Source organism: Xiphophorus maculatus, chromosome 4, assembly GCF_002775205.1.
Source record: "Xiphophorus maculatus strain JP 163 A chromosome 4, X_maculatus-5.0-male, whole genome shotgun sequence".
Taxonomy (NCBI): Eukaryota; Metazoa; Chordata; class Actinopteri; order Cyprinodontiformes; family Poeciliidae; genus Xiphophorus; species Xiphophorus maculatus.
This window is the reverse complement of record NC_036446.1, coordinates 19588340-19608918: the sequence shown is the minus strand read 5'-3', so window position 1 is coordinate 19608918 and position 20579 is coordinate 19588340. Positions and strand designations below refer to the sequence as shown.

The window sequence follows — 20579 nt, the reverse complement described above, 5'->3', positions numbered from 1 at the left end:
CAGTTTTGCACATTGAGAAACTGAAATTCTTGCCCATTCTTCCTTGCAAAACAGCTCGAGCTCATTGAGGTTGGATGGAGAGAGCTTGTTAATAGCAGGTTTTAACTCTTTCCACAGATTCTCAATTGGATTCAGGTCTGCACTTTGACTTGGCCATTCTAACACCTGGATGTGTTAATTTGTGAAACCATGATGCTGTCACCACCATGGTTGACAGTGGTGATGGTGTGTTCAGGGTGATGAGCTGTGTTGCTTTTATGCCAAATATCGTTTTGTATTGTGGTCAAAAAGTTTGATTCTGGGTTCATCTGACCAGAACTACTCCTTCCACATGTTTGGTGTGTCTCTCAGGTAGCTTGTGGCAAACTAAACAAGACTTTTTATGGATATCTTTGAGAAATGGCGTTCTTCTTGCCACTCTTCCAATAAAGGCCATCTCTTAACGTTTTGACTGCTTTCACCTCACCTTCTATTTATATATTGCCTCACTTATTTTTAAAGGATTCAAAGCACATGGGTTCTGGAATCTAAGAATAACTTTAATTTCATTTATTTTATTTTCCTGTCTTTTATTTTTATTTCTTTATTTTATTTTCCTCTCTTTGTCCTTCATCATATTCAAATCCTTTCCTTTTCCTATTTATTCAGTTCACTGTTTGCCAGACTCCTGTTTTTGCACTTTTACAATAATCATTATTCATACTACAATTATCTGAGTCATCTAATTCTTTGCATTCATCCACTGCACTTCCTTGTTTAAAGGAACCTACAATTAACTCCAAATTACACCTCCATCACTTTAACTTTAACCAACAAACGCTTCCCTGCTATCAATCCACTGACTGATTACAAGAATGTGGACACCTGCGATGCTAATTAGTGGAATACACCTTGATTTAACATGTCAAGTAATGTTGCTACACACTCTTGTACAGTAGGTGGCAGTATGCACATTAAAGTTGCTTGTTATTTTTGTGAAGATTTAACATGTCCCTTTGGTCACATTATTTTCAGGACTGCCATTATTTTTGTCCAGGCCTGTCTTATGGGTTTATTTTTTTAAAATAATTCTGTTGAAGCATGTTTGAAAAGCAATGTCTGACACATTTTCCAACAATAAGCTGAATTTTTAAAAATTCTATTAAAAAGTTTACAATTTAATGAAAAATTACCAAAGAATTTCCAGATGATCAGCTTAGATGTTGAATAGTTTTAATGATTTATCATGTTCATAAATTATACACTTTTTAAATACAAAATGTAGACCTCAAATTTATACCATAATGATCAACATTTAAACATTAAAAATCCACAATTATCAGAAAGTAGCAAAAATATTCTCAAATGGTCAGGTCTATATGTATAATTATATTCCTTTAAACAAATGTCAAGATAAAATGCTTAATAATAGGAAAATAACTATTTTTAACATGTCGACTGACAATATTAAACTAATTAAAAATGTATTCTTTGATAACTAAATAAATGTAGTTATTCTATGTCTAAGTTACCAAATATATCCATAAGGTCACTGAGGATTTGGGTTTTTGAGTGTCTTTATTGGTTAATTTAGTCCTTGTGTTTTCCTGTTTTCCCTGATTTATCCCTCATGTATATCAACCCACCTGTTTCCCTTGTTCCCCAGCTGGATCCTTGTTGTGTGTCATTGTCATTCTCTTTCTCTCGCCTCATTTTTGGCAAGACTTCATTCCCCTTCTTGAGTCTCTGTCCATTGTATCATCACTCACCTGTGATTCCTGGTGGCCAAATAAAGCCTCATGAAGCAGTGAAGCTTCCCAGCCCGTTGCTTTGCCCAAAGGTTCATGACTCAGTGGTTCATTCATTTCTCATTAGTGACGTTTGCTGCTGAAACTGTAGCAAACTTGTCAGTCAGATAGACATGCATTAAAAACAAATTATAAATGCAATATTGTCAAAGTTTTTGTCAAACTCATGTTTAATAACAGGAGGAGTCAAATTAAGTTCCTATTTAATCGTTTTTAGTTATTAAAATGATTTGTAGCCAATCCTGGTATATGTGACTGTCAGTGGCTGGTTTCTTTTGTCGACTGATTTGACAATAAAGACATTTGTTTAGTGTATTCAGAGTGCAGTGTTTGGTGGGGCAGACAGTATTCTTTGAGATTTGATTTGCTCCTGAAAAACTAAAATTCTTAAAAAATTCTCTTTTTCTTGGATTTTTTATTGACTCTCTGATCTGATCCCTTATATTTTTACTCATCAGGCCAGAATTTTACTTTTCCAACATTTTTATGTCTGTTTCTTCTGTGCAAGACTGATATATATTTGCAGAACAAAGAACTAGTGGAAATTTCAAGAAGGTGAGAATTCTGGAGGTGAAGGGTTTAATTATTCTTATTCAAGAATCTTATTGTGATCAACTCGAATCTTCCCAGATGTCAGATTTTTTACTTCTTGCTGGCTCCATTTCAATCAAGTTTATTGTGTAGCACATTTCAGCAACAATTCAATTACCAAGTGTGTTACATTATATATATATATATATATATATATATATATATATATATATATATATATATATATATATATACATATACACCATAGTCAACAATTGAGGAAACCAATAACAAACATTACATTTTGAACAGTGCCATCATCAAAATTGTTAATACACATGAACTATTAAAAGTTCCTTTTATTTCGGCCACTGCTGAAGACAAATATTCCTCTGATGCGATCAAATACAATAACCCATGAAGCAGCATGGCTCATCACGCTTTTATTTTGAAAACGAATACGCAAAAAATGAAGCAGTCACGTGACCCGTGCAATGAGAGGCATCGTTTGTTGCCCAGTCACGTGGTTTTCAACAAGTCGACACAAGCAGCGAAGCGGCGCTTCATCGGACACGCCCCCTTTTTACTCACTACTTCCTGGGTTTTGTCCACTGGAGAACGTCATTAAACTCATTTTGTACCAACCCTGGGTCTGACCGCATCCATCCCCACCACCAACAAACTTCCATTTCATGTCAGTCACAAACAATAAACTCTAGTTTTTTGTTTTTTCCCATTTCAAATATTTTAATATAAGTGGTAAAATCTTTTTGAGATATTTGGCAACCAGCTATGTGTTCATGAAAGCTGTTCTGTAGGTGACAGTCAGGACTTTACAAATGCAAATAAAAATCAAAACATTTTCTATTTTTTCTTTCAGAGACAAGCAGCATAATACTCAACACAACTGTGATGATAAAGTTTCTGCTCTACCGATGGAGGTAGGACATTGCAAACATCCAAAATTTAATTAAAATAAATTAACCATCAATTGATTCCTGTGTGATGCTTAAATTATTTAAGTTTTCTTATTTATCTTAAGGGACGCAGCACTGAAGATAAATCTGAGGCTCCTAATGGTGAGAGAGGAGAGGAACCTGCATCAACATCTGCTGAGTCTGATGTTAACAATCCAAATGCTGGAACAGATGATAAAGGTCAGTAAAAACAAAATTGAAAATGAAGTAAGATGTGCTCTCTGTTTATTCAGAGAATATTGTTGCATATTGTTGCAGCAAAAGATGCCGGATGAAAGTACTGACTTGGGAGACTTAATGTCATTAAAAGGAGAATTTCTCACATTTATGTTTATGAATAATTAAACATTGTTATTGTACGAGGTGCTCTGCCCTCCACTTCAGAGAGGCTAACACTCTCTCCCTCTGCAGTAATCAGCCTTCCTCTCTTTAAATCTTTGTGATATCTGACAACTGGTTATGAGACCATGAGTGTTGGTTTACAGACACAAATAAAAGCCAAAACATTTTGTCTTATTTTTCTTTCAGAGACAAACAATCAGCATGACTGTGATAATAAAGAGTCCGCTCCCACAACGAAGGTAGAGGAACACTGTACTATCCAAAATATAATGAAAATAATCGAGCCATCAATCTATCTATATGTGACACTTAAGCTGTATATGTTTTGCTATTTATCATAAGGGAACCAGCACTGGAGATGAATCTGAGACTCTTAATGGAGAGACAAGAGAGGAACCTTCATCAACATCTGCTGAGTCTGATGACAAGCCAAAGGATGGTACAGATGATAAAGGTCAGTAAAATAAAATTGAAAATGAAAGTAAGATGTGCTCTCTGTTTATTCAGAGATTGTTGTTGCTTTTCACATTTCTGTTTTTCTGTCACAACCCACTGAGTCAACACTTTATAGAACCACATTGTGGGATGTGTTTCTTCAAGCTTTTCATAGCTGAAATTTGACAATTGCAGATAACCAAAGATCCACTGATGTTTATGGTGGTGACATTACAAGATATGTAAAAGTTCAAAGGTTCTTTTCAAGATCTTGTTGATAAATGCTGAGGAAACTGAAAGTAATAAATTAGTAATTTTTTAGTGTAAGATAATTTCTGCATTTTAGGCAAAAATTACAGTTTGGATGTACAAAACTGGTGGAGGCTTACCCTAAAATATTTTCTGCTGTAAATGCAGCAAAAGATGCCTGATGAAAGTACTGACTTGGGAGCCTTAATGTCAGTAAAAGGAGAATTTCTCACATTTATATTTATGAATAATTAAACATTGTTATTGTACGAGGTGCTCAGAGAGGCTAACACTCTCTCCCTCTGCAGTAATCTGCCTTCCTCTCTTAAATCTTTGTGATATCTGACAACTGGTTATGAGACCATGAGTGTTGGTTTGCAGACACAAATAAAAGCCAAAACATTTTGTCTTATTTTTCTTTCAGAGACAAACAATCAGCCTGTGTGTGATAATAAAGAGTCCGCTCCCACAACGAAGGTAGAGGAACACTGTAATGTCCAAAATATAATGAAAATAATCGAGCCATCAATCTATCTATATGTGACACTTAAGCTATATATGTTTTGCTATTTATCATAAGGGAACCAGCACTGGAGATGAATCTGAGACTCTTAATGGAGAGACAAGAGAGGAACCTTCATCAACATCTGCTGAGTCTGATGACAAGCCAAAGGATGGTACAGATGGTGAAGGTCAGTAAAATACATTTAAAATGAAATCAGAGTGCAAGAATGTTTGAAAAAACAATGTCTGACATTCATTTGTTCATTTTCATAGAATTTTTATTCATCATTTCCTTTGCCAGATTCAAGTTATTTCTGTCACCATTGTGGTTTTTATTATATTAACAAAGGAGGTCCAACAATTTTGTCCGTGTGTATGTTTATGTTATTTCAGATGTAAACACAGTGATCAGAGAATATTTAGGGATTTTTAGGATCAACTATAGATTTCATTTAAATTTTGAATTTGAGTCCACATTAGAAAAATTTGAAATCAAGGTTTATAGTTTTTTGAAATGAAGAAAGCCTGAATAAACTCAGAGTGCTCAACAGAATTATTTATTTAAAAGATAAACTCATGAAACAGGCCTGGACAAAATGATGGTTCTCTTAGCTTATGTTACTCAACGTTTTGAGGCAATCACTGCAATCAAACGATTCCTATAAAGGCCAATTATACCTCTGCAACTCTCAGCAGGTACAGAGCCTTGTGAAAGTATTTGGCCCCCTTGAACTTTTTTAATTTTGCCGTTTTTCAGGCTTCACACATAAAGATCTAAAATTTTTATTATTTTGTGAAGAATCAACAAGTGGGACACAATCGTGTTTTTGAAAGAAACTTATTAGATATTTTAAACTTTAGGGCTGCACAGTGGTGCAGTTGGTTGTACTGTTGTCTTGCAGCAAGAAGATCCTGGGTTCGATTCCCAGCCCGGGGTCTTTCTGCACAGAGTTTGCATGTTCTCCCTGTGCATGGTGGGTTCTCTCCAGGTACTCCGGGTTCCTCCCTGATAGGTATTTTCCTTTCAAACCTACATAAAAGAAAGAACCACAGACAACGTATATGAATTTCATACCAAGCTTTTGCAAAAGGAGAAGGCTCTGCCAATTTTTCCTCCGAACAATTCGCAGAGCGTTCTGGTCTGCTCTCACATGAGCTCCTGTTTTTATTATCAAAGAAGAACAGGCAAGGGGGCAGTCAGGAAAAACAACAGAGGTCGTAAAGCTTCTAACCCAAACATCTAACAACCCAGTTCCAGATGTGATATCTGATCAAAGGTCTGAGCCCGGTTCAAATCTCGGTCAGTACTGTCAATAAAACAAAATACGACTGCTCACAGGTAGTTACTAAATTAGGAGGTGTTCTTGCAAAAGGATTTAAGGTCTGAGAAACTCAGTGTTAACTATTTCTCGTAAAGTTGAACAGACAGTAGTGACCTCCATAAGAGAATACTTTAAACAGAAAATCACAATGATCTATAGGCTGAATGTGAACTAAAGTAAGAATAAAATAATACCAAAAAATCTCTATCACTCCCATAGTCCAAAAACATGACTGTCAGGTTAATTGGTCTCTCTAAATTCTCCCTAGGTGTGAGTGTGTGTGTGTGCTTGGTTGTTTGTCCTGTCTGTCTCTGTGTTGCCCTGCGACAGACTGGCGACCTGTCCAGGGTGACTCCGCCTCTCACCTGGAATGTTTGATGGAGATAGACACCATCACCCCTCCTAACTCCATCAGGGACAAGGGTGTATGAAAACAGATGGATGGATTTTAAACTTTAACAAATAAAAAAAAATGCAAAGTGGGGAATGCAATATTATTCAGCCCCCTTGTATTATTACTTTGTAGCGCCACCTTTTGCTGAGATTACAGCTACAAGTTGCTTGGGATCTCTATCAGTTTTGCACATTGAGAAACTGAAATTCTTGCCCATTCTTCCTTGCAAAACAGCTCGAGCTCATTGAGGTTGGATGGAGAGAGCTTGTTAATAGCAGGTTTTAACTCTTTCCACAGATTCTCAATTGGATTCAGGTCTGCACTTTGACTTGGCCATTCTAACACCTGGATGTGTTAATTTGTGAAACCATGATGCTGTCACCACCATGGTTGACAGTGGTGATGGTGTGTTCAGGGTGATGAGCTGTGTTGCTTTTACGCCAAATATCGTTTTGTATTGTGGTCAAAAAGTTTGATTCTGGGTTCATCTGACCAGAACTACTCCTTCCACATGTTTGGTGTGTCTCTCAGGTAGCTTGTGGCAAACTAAACAAGACTTTTTATGGATATCTTTGAGAAATGGCTTTCTTCTTGCCACTCTTCTGTTGTTTGGGGCAGAGAAATGATTTCAGCATTAACATTTAAATTACTTGCCTTTTTTTATTTTTCCAAAGAGTTTTTGCGGCGCTAGTTGCTCGTATTTTTTGTGACAGTAGGCAGAAAGGAAAGAGGGCGAGGAGAGGGGGGAAGGGACCGTGAGTCGAGTCCGCGTCGAGGACTAAGACCTCCAAACGTGGGGCGTGCTAACCCCCTGCGCCACCACAGCACGGCCCATTAAATTACTTACCTTTTTAATTGCATCTACATAGGTAACTTTTTCCTTTGCACGTATATTTTGTACCTGCACTGCTCTTTTATGAACTTCACATCCTTTAAATGCAGCACTATGTTCAACACCACAATTACACTAACTTAGTTCCTTCAGAACATTTTTCATACTCATGCTCCCCTCCACACTTAGCACACCTAGTCTTAGCTCTGCAAGCAGCAGCAATATGTCCAAACCTTTGACATTTGTAGCATCTGGATGTTGGAGGAATGTATTCCCTTACTGTATAACTGACATACCCAATCATCACTTTTTCAGGTAATCTATCCTCTTCTAGGATTAACATAACTGACTTACCAGGATTTTTAACTCCATCTCTTGTAAAAAACAAGCGTTTCACTTTAACCACCCGAGCTCCTTTTACATTATCTTTACATTACTTTTAATCTCTTCCTCCGTCAGATCAGTTGATACTCCATATATTACTGCCATTACTTTTCCTTTGTCCTGCCATATTTGTGGCTTGATTGTTTTTCCCAATAATGTCTTGCATCTCATTAGTCCCTGCACCTGATCTCGGTCTCTGCATAATACCAATAGATTACCATCTCTTAACGTTTTGACTGCTTTCACCTCACCTTCTATTTTATATATTGCCTCACTTATTTTTAAAGGATTCAAAGCACATGGGTTCTGGAATCTAAGAATAACTTTAATTTCATTTATTTTATTTTCCTGTCTTTTATTTTTATTTCTTTATTTTATTTTCCTCTCTTTGTCCTTCATCATATTCAAATCCTTTCCTTTTCCTATTTATTCAGTTCACTGTTTGCCAGACTCCTGTTTTTGCACTTTTACAATAATCATTATTCATACTACAATTATCTGAGTCATCTAATTCTTTGCATTCATCCACTGCACTTCCTTGTTTAAAGGAACCTACAATTAACTCCAAATTACACCTCCATCACTTTAACCAACAAACGCTTCCCTGCTATCAATCCACTGACTGATTACAAGAATGTGGACACCTGCGATGCTAATTAGTGGAATACACCTTGATTTAACATGTCAAGTAATGTTGCTACACACTCTTGTACAGTAGGTGGCAGTATGCACATTAAAGTTGCTTGTTATTTTTGTGAAGATTTAACATGTACCTTTGGTCACATTATTTTCAGGACTGCCATTATTTTTGTCCAGGCCTGTCTTATGAGTTGTTGTTTTTTTTTTTTCTTAAATAATTCTGTTGAAGCATGTTTGAAAAGCAATGTCTGACACTTTTTCCAACAATAAGCTGAATTTTTAAAAATTCTATTAAAAAGTTTACAATTTAATGAAAAATTACCAAAGAATTTCCAGATGATCAGCTTAGATGTTGAATAGTTTCAAGAAGGTGAGAATTTTGGAGGGTGAAGGTTTTAATTATTTTTATTCAAGAATCTTGTGAGAGATCATCTCCAAGTCTTCCCAGATGTCAGATTTTTTCTTCTTGCTGGCTCCATTTCAATCAAGTTTATTTGTGTAGCACATTTCAGCAACAATGCAGACAATGTGCTTCACATAAAAAATAAATAAATAAAACACACAAATATAAAGTCACAAAATATACCATGATCAACAATTGTGAAAACCGGCAACAAACATTACATTTTGATGAGTACCATCATTAAAAATCGTTAATACACATGAACTATAAAAGTTCCTTTTATTTCGGCCACTGCTGAAGACAAATATTCCTCTGATGCGATCAAGTACAATAATCCATGAAGCAGCACAGCTCATCACGCTTTTATTTTGAAAACCAACACGCAAATGAAGCAGTCACGTGACCCATGCAATGCGAGGCGTCGTTTGTTGCCAGTCACGTGGTTTTCAGCAAGCATTGAAGCGGGTCTTCAGATAGCCCATCACTACTTCCTGGTTTTTGTCCACTGGAGAACGTCATTAAACTCACTTTGTACCAACCCTGGGTCTGACCGCGTCCATCCTCACCACCAACAAACTTCCATTTCATGACAGTCACAAACAAATGAGCAACAGATTTATTTATTTATTTCCATTTCAAATATTTTAATATAAGTGGTAAAAATCTTTTTGAGATATTTGGCAACCATCTATGTGTTCATGAAAGCTGTTCTGTAGGTGACAGTCAGGACTTTACAAATGCAAATAAAAATCAAAACATTTTCTATTTTTTCTTTCAGAGACAAGCTGCATAAATACTCAACATAACTCTTATAATAACGTTTCTGCTCTTTCAATGGAGGTAGGACATTGCAAACATCCAAAATATAATAAAAATAATGTAACCATCAATTGATCCCTTGCTTAAATTATTTAAATTTTGTTATTTATCTTAAGGAACCCAGCACTGAAGATAAATCTGAGGCTCCTAATGGTGAGAGAGGAGAGGAACCTGCATCAACATCTGCTGAGTCTGATGTTAACAATCCAAATGCTGCTACAGATGATAAAGGTCAGTAAAATAAAACCGAAAATGAAAGTAATATGTGCTCTCTGTTTATTCAGATAATATTGTTGCTTTTCACATTCCTGTTTTACTGTCACAACCCACTGAGTCAAGAGTTTGTAGAACCACATTGTGGGATGTGTTTCTTTAAGCTTTTTATAACTGACATATGACAATTGCACATATCCAAAGATCCACTGAAGTTTGGTGACATTACAAGATATGAAAATGTTTAAAGGTCCTTCTCAATATCTTGTTGAGAAAGACAAGATCTCTTGAATATAGTTTATCTCCCAACCTTATAAATCTAGATCTCTCAGAGGAGCTAATATGTATTATTAGCGTTTATTTAGTAAGACAGTAACAAATTAGATGATGTAATAATATACTCCAAAATCAACACCTATCTCTCCTATTCTTGTTTTAACAACCAAAGTTTTGAAAGGACCCTGTTTGTCTCTTGCCTCCAGTAGAGACCCTCACAGTACTGTGGCTCAGATGCTTTGGATGTTATGAACACAATATAATTCAGTTTAGTTTATTCATCTTACTTATGTAGCACCAATTCTCCATAAATGACACATGCATTCAAATTGATCCTATGTATCAAACAGTGCAATTAACTATTAATAGGATGAAACCTCCAGCAGAGCATGACTAAGTATCAGAGGTCATCTGTCACTAACTGGGAATTTGAGAGGACAGAGCAGTTAGACAAAAAATGGATGGATGGATAGATGGATAGAAGCTAAAATATTCTAGTTTTGGCAAATATATCCAATAAACTCTGGTTGTTTTCTGTATCAGGTAGTATTGGATCCCTTCATACTTTCTAAGTATGCTCTAAATTTGTAAAAGCAATGAATACTCCACAGTTTCTAAGTAATAATAAAAACTAGAAAATTTCTGAAGAAATTAACCGGGGCCTGCCAAAGTTTGCCCGTCAGCTTGGACCCAGTATTCTGATGCTAAAAAATAGCATCATGGCTAAGCTTAGCTAAAAATTTACAAAGCAGCATGTGGAGAGTCACAAGCATGTTGACTAATATGGACTTGAAACATTCAGTAAGTTAAAATTAATGCATAAGCTAAAATTAGCCAAAATGTTAGCGTGAATGCTGTGAGTAGCATGTGGGGTATCACTAGCATGTTGTCTTACATTCACTTCCTTCATTCAGTATACTAAACATAGGTAATGTACAAGAAGTAGATACAATGCTTATTTTAGGGAAAAGGCTAATGCACTGACCTGAGAGAAAAGGATAATGCAGGCTAAGGTTAGTGCACCGCCTGTGGCAATGCACTAATCTGAAAGGAGGTATAAAGATCTTGCATTTAAATGACAAAGGATGATGAGTGGCTTTATCTTTGAACAGGGCCCGACTTGAAGACGCTTTTGGAGGATCTGGGATTGGATCAGTTCTACAAGGAGAAGCTGTCACTCAGCAAGATACTGGAGATCAATGAGAAGACCAACAATGATGAGCCTCCAAAGTGTAAATCTGATCTTCCATTGTATTTTCTTAAGAAACTAATGACGGTGAATGTAACAGCTAGAAAGATAAAATGTACATCAGCTTCTGAGTCCAACAGTAATGATACATTAAGGGATCAGTGTGATTTTAATGATCTATTTGCCTGTCATGACATGAATGATTCTCTAAATCCTCTTGATTTAATCACTGCTCTCTTTCTGTGTTCTGATGGTTTTGTTCATCAAGAATTAGCTCTAAAAATGTCCATGTGTCAGTTCTCTGTTCCTCTGCTGCTTCCTAACTGTGATACACAGCAGTGCACCCTCATGCTGTGGGCCATGAGAGACATTGTTAAGAAGTACAGACCTTCAGATCTTTCAGAATCAAAAGGCTTCATAGAAGACAGAATAGTTCTTTCTGAACTTCCAATGATCTCATTTGTGAGACTGGGTGAGTGCTCTCTGTCCAAATCAGAGATCCTCAATAAACTTTTGAGTAACTCTGAGCAATACCATGACACCTTTGTTCACCGTGACATGGAGTCTGGAGACATTCCAAAAAGAATATCCAATGGACTGACTGAAATGACCTGGTACCTTCCCTGTGGAAACAAAAACATGGACATCTTCAGTGAACCAGTTGCTATAGCTAACCTTCGTGGAGACATTGCTTCATTTGAAACTCAATTCTCCTTTTTGTGTCAGACATCTGCTGCAGTTTTTGTTTTCTTTGACCAGCTGGACTCTGAGTGTGAACTGCTGATGAACAAAAACCACAAAGCTCAAATCTTCTTAGTGGGAAACCAACAGAACAAGAGCCTTACTCCAGATGGTCTAAAGAAACTAGCAACCAGGCTGAACTTGACAAAAAACAATATAACTATAAAAACTAACAAAACAAATGATGCAGATTTTGTCCAATCTTTGAAGAAAACTGTGAGCAGTGTACTTACCAACCCACAGTTGAAGATGTCAATAGAGCAGATGGCTGTAGTTGCTCGTGAATTAGGAATTCCAGTTGATGAAGATTCTCCAGAGTGCCAGGATGGAAAGAAAAATGCAGATGCCATCACTGCAGAGATAAAAGATACTTTTCAATTCAAAGAAAATCAGTTTCCTTTGCAAGGTCAAATATGGAAGGAACTGACTTTCTTGGAAAAGGAAGAATGTCGTCTCCGAAAAGTTGGTTCTGAAAATATAGAAAACTATAAGAGCAATCTTAAAAAGAAAAGAGAAGAGCAACGTAAAAAACAGAACTCCTATGCAATGTCAAGTGTAATGACATGCTTCATTAGTGCAATATCCAGCCCACATAGAGAAAGGTGTTACTTTCTGAAATGGATAAGAATTAACCTTGACAACTTGTCTAGAACAGAACTTTCTGGCCTTAGGGAGCTTTACAAGGAAAAATGCAAAGATTCTGAAAACAAACAAGAGATCAAAGAAATTGACCAACAACTTTCCAGCAGCTCACTGGGAGTTGAGCACTTCTTCCGTGAAATGGGTCAGATCTACGAAGCTTCTCTTTACCTTCCAGAAACAGATCCATCACGTCAACAACTGCAACATCTGCCCAAACTCTGTGCTCAGTTGTTGCTGGATGGATTTCCTCTTGAGCTTGTAGATGGAGATGCTTCCAACATTCCTCTCAGATGGGTGAGTGATGTTCTCTCTCAGCTCAATGACTTGGTGTCTCCAAAGAACAAGATCCTGGTCGTCACAGTTCTTGGAGTTCAGAGCACAGGGAAGTCCACTCTCCTTAACACCATGTTTGGAGTTCAGTTTGCAGTCAGCAGTGGTCGATGTACTAGAGGTGCCTTCATGCTGCTCATCAAAGTCAATGAAGACTTCAAGAAAGTTCTCAACTGTGACTTCATGATGATCATCGACACTGAAGGCTTAAAGTCACCAGAGCTAGCACAGCTGGACAACAGCCATGAACATGACAATGAGCTGGCAACACTTGTTGTTGGTCTGAGTGACATCACCATTATCAATATTGCAATGGAGAATTCAACAGAGATGAAAGACATCCTGCAGATAGTGGTGCATGCTTTCCTCAGGATGAAGGAGGTCGGCAAAAAGCCTCAATGTCAGTTTGTTCACCAGAACGTTTCTGATGTTTCAGCTCATGACAAGAACCTGAGAGACAGGAAGCTGCTGTTAGAACAGCTGAATGAGATGACCCAGGCTGCAGCTAAAATGGAGAAGAAAGAGGAAAACAAGAACTTCACTGATGTGATGGAGTATAATCCAGACACTGGGAACTGCTACATTCCTGGACTCTGGAATGGAAACCCACCAATGGCTCCAGTCAATGCAGGATACAGTGAGACTGTCTATGAACTCAAGAAAAACATCATCCAACAGCTGGGAAAGTGTGAGTCAACTTCTAATAACATCTTGGAGTTCAGAGAGTGGATAACCAGCCTGTGGAACGCAGTAAAACATGAAAACTTCATCTTCAGCTTCAGAAACAGCCTGGTGGCTGATGCTTACATGAGGCTCTGCACAGAGTACAACCAATGGGAGTGGGAGTTCAAAAAGGAAATGTACAAATGGGTTACCACAGCAGAAACAAGAATTTCCAATGTTGGTTCATTTGCTGCAACATCTGAAATATCTGACATGAATGAATTCATGACCGAGTTGAAAAGTGAAGCAATCACAGAGCTGACCAAGTTGGAGACAAAAATTCTTGAAAACCTGAAAAAATACTTTGATCAGCCAGAAGGTCATGTTTATCTGATTGAAGGATACAGAGAGGATTTCTCCAACAGCATAAAGAGTCTTCGACGAGAAACTGAAAGATCAGTGTTCAACCAGATCACAGCAGCAAGCTGATATTAAGAAGGGATTGAAAGAACTCGACAAAATCAGGGCCACTTATACAGAAAAAATTGAGAAAGCGGTTTGTGATTTAATTGATGAATGTCGTAAGAGAAAAGTTGAAATGACTGACAGAGATCTTGATGAAAGTTTTGATAAGATGTGGACTGAAACACTGAACACCTTGTCTTTCTCTAAACAGCAGACTACAAATATCTTCACCAGTGTGTCCCATCAGTTGCTAACAAATCTTTCACACAAAGGAAGCCATGCATGTGAACTGCTGAGTAACAAAAACCTCAAAGACTGTGGACAGGAGCCTTTTACATACAAACCTGAAGGAATGAAGGAAACAGTCAAAACTTTTTTTAAAGAACTTCTTTCCTGGACAGGTCTAATAAAGACAAGACAAAAAGTTGCTGACAGGATTATTTCCGATTGTGATGACCATATTAGTGATAAAATCAAGAGAAAAACTAATTATCATGATACTTACATTCAGGAGATTCTTCACATCATTGATAAGAGGTTGAAGAAAGCTGATGTTGACATTGAGTTTGAGGTGTCTCTGAAACAGCACATCTGTGGATCTGCAGCCAGAAAGTTTCAGAAAATGCATGAAGAATTTATACAAGAAAATGATCCTTATAAATGTCTGCAGAAAAACAAGGAAAGGTTTTGCACAGATTTCAAAGATGTCTTCCACAAACGAGATCAATGCCAGAAAAAAGCTGAAGAATTCACAAACCAAAGTCTGAAACCTGCTGTGGAAAACTTCATCTATCGTTCTCTTGGTGTTGATATTGTTGATAAAATGATGACAAAAGAGGAGTTCAGCACACGAATGTCCTTCCAGTATTCAATTTTATTGGATCTGATTTCAGAAAGTGAAAGTAACTTTGAAGACTTTCTGAGCTACATTCTCTCATATGAAGGTCATGTAAAATCCTGGATATCTGGTAGAATAGAGAAGACATTCTCTTCTGGGTCTACTCTATGTGAGTTAGAGGACAAACATCTTAAGTTCTGCATCGACCACATAAATGATGCCATTAAAACGGCAACAGCAGAAAAGTTTGACAGCCTGAAGACATTTGTTGTCAAGATCTGCACAGAACTTGAGGATAAACTGGTAATTTCCCAGGATGCTCTTGATGCCTTCATGGTTCTGAACAAGTCTGACCAGGAACAGTTTGCTCACTGGCTCAACAAGTGTGTGGAGGAAATGACAGAAGCTCTTAGAGAAAAGTTTAAATCAACAATGTTTGAAACAAAACTCTCACGACTCCATATAAAACCAAAGAATGAGCTTTTTAACAGAGTGGTTGGTTGTGGCAAACAGTGTCCATTCTGCAAAATACCCTGTGATGCAGGTGGAGAAGACCACACTCACCACTTTGCTAATTTGCATCGACCTAATGGATTAGGTCTGTACACATATGTAGCCTCTGGGAAACTCACTACTGACATCTGCTCTTCTCTTGTTGTCAGTGACAAACGTTTTCGCTGCAGTGACACAAAGAATCAATGGCATAATTACAAACAATATAGGGAGATTTTCCCAGACTGGAATATTCCTCCAGATGGAAGCCATGAGACGTCAGATTATTGGAAATATGTGATGAAAACATATAACAAGGAATTTGCTGAAGATTATGATGCAGAGCCTGCTGACATTCCTGATGCTTGGAAGAGAATCACAAAAGAACAGGCAGTGGAAAGCCTCAAGAAATCATTCAACATCAAGTGAAACCATAATTCAAGTTTAGTTGTAAGAACACAATTGGTTCTTGCATGTAGATTTTTTTGTCCTTTTTTTGAAAGGCCCAATTTACACGTTGGACTCACCCCTTTCACAAAAGCCAAAATAAACAGCTTAGGCCTAATTTACTGTAGCTCTTTATTTTCTTCATTGATCATTTATAATTTTAGCATTTTGTCATTTTATTATTTTATTAAGTTCTGTTTGAAACATATTTTGTCTGAAGATATTTACACTCTTGTTGAAAGAATGTATGTTTGCTACTACATTAGATGGATAAATGGAGAGTTTCAGTACAAATTTATTGTTCATTGTTAACGACTCAATGAAATCAATTCTCCATTGTCATTACATCATTCAGTGGGTGATTGCTGCAAAGTCAATCACTGGATACATTTACTGAGTTTCCTTAGATAGAAAAAGTTTTACCAAATGAAATACCAATCTGAACGCAGATGATTGGGTCAAATTAGAATATATTTAATTTTAAATCTGTTGATCTGATGTGGTTGAAGTGATTATGTATTTCTGTATATTGTATTAAATTTATCTGTTTTGTATTCCAAATTATCTTGAGATTACATTTGCTATGAATTAGTGCTAGAATAATAAACTTAATTGAATTAAGATTGATGTCAAATTATTTTTGTTTTTGTTATTTTTGCTGTATGGGTGCAGGAATGTTATGAAATAAATGTTCTTATATATATTTAATTTGTTTGATTGGCATATTCTGTGTCATTTCCAGATAAAGTGTTTTGTTTGCATAAAAATGTCATTTATTTTTTCCCTTTTTATCATTTTGTCACATTCATAAGGGTTTAGGGTTTATAAACATCTAGTTCTGGGTTTTATCTTGAGTTTATCTCAGATTTCATTCAAATGTATTTAGGTTTTCATCCTCAGCATTTTTCATCAAATGTAACAGAAAAATTCAGTTCAACTAAATTCAAAGTTTTTACATGACTTGCTTTTTGTCAGATTTCTCTCTAGTACTGTGCTGACTTGATGTGTCGTTGTGCTAATTATGTTAAATGTTTGTTTTTATTTCTAACTAAATGTCTCAGCAGCTGATGCTCTTTTCTTCTGTAAACAAATGGAAAGCTGATCATTTTTAGTTAAAATTAATTATATCCAATAAATAATAAAATATGACATCTTGTTTGTGACATGTTTAATAAAATATGTTGTTGTGGATCTCCAAAGTTTTTTTTTATTTGTGAAGAAAAATGTTCAGAATTTACTTGAAATAACAATTTCATGATAATTGTTTTTTCTTATTTAAAATTCATCAGTCTGATATTATCTTGTTACTTTATGTAATTTCATAGAGTGCCTCAGTTAAAACAATGTATCTGCTATACACTGAAAACCAATAAAGTGGAAAAATAAGCTGCACACTAGCTGTCCTATCTGTGGCTGTATGGGACAACAACTCTGACCTTTAACCTCTCTTGGACAAGGAATGAGCCCATGAATCCTAAAGAGGAGACGTCCTGAAGCTTCAAATAAACAGACAAAACTTTGAATGAAAACTACTTATCCTAAAACAAATTAAAATAATTTTTTTTTAAATTCCGAAGTAATATAACTAAAATGAAATCCTTCAACGCCAGAATATGTAAATTATCTTCAATGTATTTCAGTCATAACAAAACACAACATAAACATTTGCAATATCTGACTGAAAAGCTCAGGCAAGAAAACAACCAGTTCATCCCAAGTTTAACAAACACCCAGTTTGTTTGGGTTTGGTTCAAGGAAAACTAAAATGAAACAATGCAAACAATGTGTGTGACTGAAAAATGACTTTAATTAAGGAAAAATCCCCAAAGAAACTTTGAAGTCTGAGGATGGAAAGAAATGACAGAGGAAGAGCTTAGAGGATCTTAGTTATGTCTTGCATTAACTTCTAAAATGAAAATAATATCACCTTAAATATACTCTTCTATATATTTCAACCATTTGGTTAATCTCAAGTCTTTCTGCATTTTGTATAGAATATAAAATAACTGCCAATTTAAGTGTCACGATTTGAAGTGAAGAGGATGGTGAGGATGATGCTGAGGACCCAGGTTGGAATGAAAGAAGGATGTTTTAATGAAGAAAATACAAAACCCAAAGTCCAACAATCCAGGCAGCACAGAAATGAGCAGAAGGCTAAAACTCATCTAATGGTAGCAACTGGTAGAACTAAACTAAAAGACAGACAAGATGAGGACCCAACAAGTAACACAGGTGGGATTAAATACGCAGGGAGACAATCAGGAGAAACAAGGGACAGCTGGGGGACAATCAAGGGTTGGACAGGACAACACAGAGACTCAATTTTTTTTTTTACCCCTCCAGGGGTCTTTTTGTGGGCTCTAGTGTCCCTTATATGATAGTAGGCTGACAGGAAACAGGGAAGGAGAGGGGGGAACACATGCGGCAAATGTCATCGGGTCCGGGAGTCAAACCTGCGACGGCTGCGTCGAGGACTCAAGGCCTCCAAATACGGGTCGCGCTAACCACTACGCCACCACGGCACGCCCAACACAGAGACTCAATTAACTGAAAACGACACAAAAACCAAAATTAACAGAGAAAAAAACCAAAACCTTACAGAAGGACAAACTGAAGGCCCTTATGGCTAAATCTGCTCCATCATCTGAGACTGAAGTGTTTATTTCACACATCTAAACTGATACAATCAGTCAAAACACTTTTATACTTTCTAACAATTCTCTGTATTTGGAGTTTCAGTAACAATCAGTTTTTCTACCTTTGTGATTTCAGTATTTTATAAACATGTGAGGTGCTTTTCTGTGTTTACTATATTACTATAGTTCCTTATTTTATTTTTTATCATTGATCATTTATATTCAGTATTTTGTCATTCTTTTGTCATTCGGTGTTGCAGAAAAGTGTAGTAAACATTTTTTTTAAATATATTTTTAAAAAATATTTAGAGTTCCAAATATTTGAACTCCAATTATTTGGGACTCCAAATAATTCTCAAAAGAATACAAGAAAATCAGTCCACAAATCCCACAAAAGTGAGGAACTGAATATTTGGAAAATATTTAATTTTTTTTATTTGTTAGAGTTTAAAACAAAGCTGATGCATTGGAATGAGTTAAAATAAAAACACCAACATAATAGTTTTAATCTAGTTGGTTAAAATCAGTCCAAATATATTTTAATAATCATGTACAAACAAAGTTCTTCTGTGAATTAATCAAGTTTGATTGATTCAGTTATAAATTACTTTGATGATAAAGTGATAAGGAAGAGAGGTAACCACAAACAGAAACCAAAAGCTAAAGTTGATGTTAGTGAACTGATGCAGGTTTCCTGAAGAGTAGAAACCGATCTGTGAAGTACTTGAAAGCAGAGTCACAGATTAGTAGAATAATCTCAATGAGGAAGTAAATTATCAAGGTTTCATTCTGAAGTCAAGACATCTGATAAGAAGGAAGATCAACACATTGATTGTGTTGGGGATTTACCCCAGACCCCTGGAGGAAAAGGACTGAACTGCAAACAGAACAAGGAACTGGTAAATAACTCTGAATGCACAGCTTTACCTCAGTGGTATGATGAGAATCTAGGAAGGAGGAAATTCAACAAAACTGGGCGTCAAACTGATATCATAGATAAACTCACTGTAGATCAGAATGTTTCCTCTTATGCAGTGAAGTAAGAAATGAGGAGGAAACACAAGAACATTTTGATCTTGATGGCTGAGTAAAAACTGCATCTCCAATAATAATATTGGATCCAAAGTAAAGTTCAGCCTACTGTTTGTGAATCCAGTGTTCATACTGGCTCAAAAGTAAAACCAGCTGCTGGTCAATCCTCCAACACCAAGTCGCACCACAGACTGATCAGGAACTAACTGATGCTCTAATCCAGGTCCAGGTAAAGATCCATCAGGAGAACATCAGGCGTCTCATCAGGAACATGGCCAGATGTTGTCTGGAGGTCACACACACATGGAGGCCACACAACTACTGAGCCTCATTTAGACTGAGGAATATTGACTGAATCAATCTGTCATGTTGTTTTAAACTTTCATAGAGAGCATGAATCCAAATTCAGATTTCCAAAATGAAATAATGTTGATTTACAATGATCATTTTTGTTATTTTCTTGTAGCTAGTTTGAATCAGACCAAATATATTTCAATAATCATCTACAAACAAACCTCTTCTGTAAATTAATCAAGTTTGACTGTTTCAATCATAAATTAAAGCTGCAAGCAGCCTCGGGCGGCCCTCGCAGCAAGCGCCGCTCCGGCCTATTGGCCACCGCGGGGGTTCCGGCCACCGCAGAAGGTCTCGCACGATTTCCAGAGCCGCAGCCAACTCCCGACCGCAGAAGCTCCGCCGCAGTTTTCAGCACCGCCGCCCGCTAGCCGCCGCAGTAGCTGTCGCGCATTTTCCCTGCCTATCCACCGGGCGACACGCGTGAATGCGTTCGGCGACGCTCCCCGACGACTGTCAAAAAATCTGGTGCAGATCGGTCGATGCGTCGAGGAGATACGGCCGATGTATTACCTTAGGGGGCGCAGTGGAGTCAAATTACATCTCAAACCCGTCGGGCTCTTTAGAGGTGAACAAAGATCATACATATCCAGTTTGGTGCCAATCGGATGATCCATGCGTGAATTAGAGCCAAACGTATGCA

The 20579-nt window shown here is 36.8% G+C and overlaps 1 protein-coding gene across 10 annotated transcripts in view; it reads right to left on the bottom strand.

Moving 5' to 3' along the window:
- LOC102216933 (tight junction protein ZO-1-like) overlaps nucleotides 1-20579 on the bottom strand; it is a 161248-nt gene that overhangs the window by 38445 nt on the left and 102224 nt on the right. The gene's annotated exons all lie outside the window — the stretch shown is intronic.